Here is a 3,853-nt window from a genome sequence, read left to right as displayed (position 1 = left end):
GCAATTTTCACTGAACTTGAACTCAATATCCTTCTGCAGTAATCTGGATAAGGGAAGTGCTACCTTACTAAAGTCCTTAATAAATCTCCTGTAAAAACCTGCATGGCCAAGGAACGAACGGACTTCCCTCACAGAGGAGGGATAAGGTAAACTAGAAATAACATTCACCTTTGCTGGGTCTACAGAAATGCCATTATTAGATACCACATGTCCTAATACAATCCCTTGTTTTACCATAAAATGACATTTTTCAAAATTTAATACAAGGTTTGTATTAACACCTCTATCTAATACTCTAGATAATCCATCTAAGCAAAGGCTAAAAGAATCACCATAAATGCTAAAATCATCCATAAAAACCTCCATACAGTCCTCAATAAGATCAGAGAAAAGACTCATCATACACCTTTGGAAAGTAGCTGGTGCATTGCACAAACCAAAGGGCATTCTCTTGTAAGCATAAGTCCCAAAAGGACATGTAAAAGTGGTCTTTTCCTGATCCTCAGGAGCTATATGAATCTGGAAATAACATGTGTAACCATCTAAAAAGCAATAATGTGATTTACCTGACAGGCGATCCAGCATTTGATCAACGAATGGAAGTGGGTAGTGATCCTTACGGGTGGCTTGGTTGAGACGCCTGTAATTAATGCAGACTCTCCAAGCATTCTGAACTCTAGTTGCTATGAGCTCTCCATGCTCATTCTTCACTGTAGTGATTCCAGACTTCTTGGGCACCACTTGTACTGGGCTAACCCATTCACTATCTGAAATGGGATAGATGATACCTGCTTCCAATAGTCTGGTCACTTCCTTTTTGACAACTTCCAAGATAGTGGGATTCAATCTTCTTTGGGGTTGACGGACAGGTCTTGCTCCCTCTTCTAAAAATATTCTGTGTTCACATACTTGAGGGTTGATGCCTACTATGTTTGCCAAACTCCACCCAATTACCTTCTTGTGCCTCCTCAGTACATCAAGTAACTACTCTTCTTGTTGAGAAGTGAGTTCCCTTGCAATGATAACTAGAAACTTCTGCTCATCTTCAAGATAAGCATATTTGAGATGTGGAGGGAGAGGTTTTAATTCCAACTTCTGATCATGGGCAGGCTCTGGATTGTCTGGAGCTTGTGAAAATGCCGAAGTGCCCTCATTGTCAGTCAAGAAGGTCCCCACACTTGGACCTTGTCCAGTGTGTGATGAGCGGATAATTTATACGCTTTTTGGCATTATTTTTAGTATGTTTTTAGTAGAATCTAGTTACTTTTAGGGATGTTTTTATTAGTTTTTATGTTAAATTCACATTTCTAGACTTTACTATGAGTTTGTGTGTTTTTCTGTGATTTCAGGTATTTTCTGGCTGAAATTGAGGGACTTGAGCAAAAATCAGATTCAGAGGTTGAAGAAGGACTGCTGATGCTGTTGGATTCTGACCTCCCTACACTCAAAGTGGCTTTTCTGGAGCTACAGAACTCAAAATGGCGCGCTTCCAATTGCGTTGGAAAGTATACATCCAGGGCTTTCCAGCAATATATAATAGTCTATACTTTCGCCGAGTTTAGATGACATAAAAGGGCGTTGAACGCCAGTTCTACGCTGCTGTCTGGAGTTAAACGCCAGAAACACGTCACAAGCCAGGGTTGAACACCAGAAATACGTTACAAACTGGCGTTCAACTCCAAGATTGACCTCTACACGTGTAACATTCAAGCTCAGCCCAAGCACACACCAAGTGGGGCCCGGAAGTGGATTTATACATCAATTACTTACTTCTGTAAACCCTAGTAACTAGTTTATTATAAATAGGACTTTTTACTATTGTATTAGAGATCTTTGATCAGTTTTATGCTATCTTAGACTTTCATGGGGGCTGGCCATTCGGCCATGCCTGAACCATTATCACTTATGTATTTTCATACGGTAGAGTTTCTGCACTCCATAGATTAAGGTGTGGAGCTCAGCTGTTCCTCAAAGATTAATGCAAAGTACTACTGTTTTTCTATTCAATTCAACTTATTCTGCTTCTAAGATATTCATTCGCACTTCAACCTGAATGTGATGAACGTGACAATCATCATCATTCCCCCACAAACGCGTGCCTGACAACCACTTCCGTTCCACCTTAGATTGAATGAGTATCTCTTGGATCTCTTAATCAGAATCTTTGTGGTATAAGCTAGATTGATGGCGGCATTCATGAGAGTCCAGAAAGTCTAAACCTTGTCTGTGGTATTCCGAGTAGGACTCTGGGATTGAATGACTATGACGAACTTCAAACTCGCGAGTGCTGGGCGTAGTGACAGACGCAAAAGGAGGGTGAATCCTATTCCAGTATGATCGAGAACCTCAGATGATTAGCCGTGCTGTGACAAAGCATTTGGACCATTTTCACAAGAGGATAGGATGCAGCCATTGACAAGGGTGATGCCTCCAGACGATTAGCCATGCAGTGATAGCGCATCGGACCATTTTCCAGAGAGGATAAAAAGTAGCCATTGACAACGGTGATGTCCTTACATAAAGCCAGCCATGGAAAGGAGTAAGCCTGATTGGATGAAGACAGCAGGAAAACAGAGGTTCAGAGGAACGAAAGTATCTCTATACACTTATCTGAAATTCTCACCAATGATATACATAAGTGTTTCTATCCTTATTTTCTATCTAATTATTATTTATGTTCGAAAACTCCATAACTATTTTATATCCGCCTGACTGAGATTTACAAGGTGACCATAGCTTGCTTCATACTAACAATCTCCGTGGGATCGACCCTTACTCACGTAAGGTTTATTACTTGGACGACCCTGTGCACTTGCTGGTTAGTTGTATCGAAGTTGTGAATGAAAAACAATTTATTAAGACGTGCGTACATAGTTTTTGGCGCCGTTGCCTGAGATCACAATTTCGTGCACTAAGTTTTTGGCGCCGTTGCCGGGGATTGTTCGAGTTTGAACTACTGACAGTTCATCTTGTTGCTCAGATTAGGTAATTTCTTTTTGTTTTATTTTCAAAAATTTTTCAAAAACCTTTCAAAAATTTCTCATCTATTTTCAAAAAAAAAATAAATCTTTTCAAAAATATATTTTTCTTCAGAATTTTTAAGAATGAATTCTAGAGTTTCATGAAGCATGTTGAAGCCTGGCTGGCTGTAAAGCCATGCCTAATTCTTTTGGATAAGGGCTTCCAACCATCAGCATAGAGGCAAGTTAATTGGAATGTCAGCCGTGGCATGTCTGAGTTACATACTAAAGCTTGGCTGGCTATTAAGCCATGCCTAACCCTCAGATTGGAGCTTTAGACTAAGAATACAAGATTCCTGGGATTCATATTAAAAAATTTTGAAATCCTTATTTTCTTTTTCCTATATGTTTTTTCGAAAAAAATATACAAAAATCCAAAAAAAAAAATCATAAAAATAAAAAATGTTTCATGTTTCTTGTTTGAGTCTTGAGTCAAGTTGAAAGTTTGGTGTCAATTGCATATTCATCTTGCATTTTTCGAAAAATTCATGCATTCATAGTGTTCTTCATGATCTTCAAGTTGTTCTTGGTAAGTCTTCTTGTTTGATCCTGATGTTTTCATGTTTTGTGTCTTTTCTTGTTTTTCATATGCATTCTTGCATTCATAGTGTCTATACATGAAAAATTTCTAAGTTTGGTGTCTTGCATGTTTTCTTTGCATATAAAAATTTTCAAAAATAAGTTCTTGATGTTCATCTTGACATTCAAAGTGTTCTTGGTGTTCATCTTGACATTCATAGCATTCTTGCATGCATTCATTGTTTTGATCCAAAATTTTCATGCATTGCATCATTTTCATGTTTTTCTCTCTCATCATTAAAAATTCAAAAATC

This window comes from Arachis ipaensis, chromosome B2 (genome assembly GCF_059453495.1).
Source record: "Arachis ipaensis isolate K30076 ecotype BB chromosome B2, ASM5945349v1, whole genome shotgun sequence".
In the NCBI taxonomy this organism is placed as follows: Eukaryota; Viridiplantae; Streptophyta; class Magnoliopsida; order Fabales; family Fabaceae; genus Arachis; species Arachis ipaensis.
The sequence above is the reverse complement of the archived record's forward strand: the minus strand, read 5'-3'. Positions refer to the sequence as shown.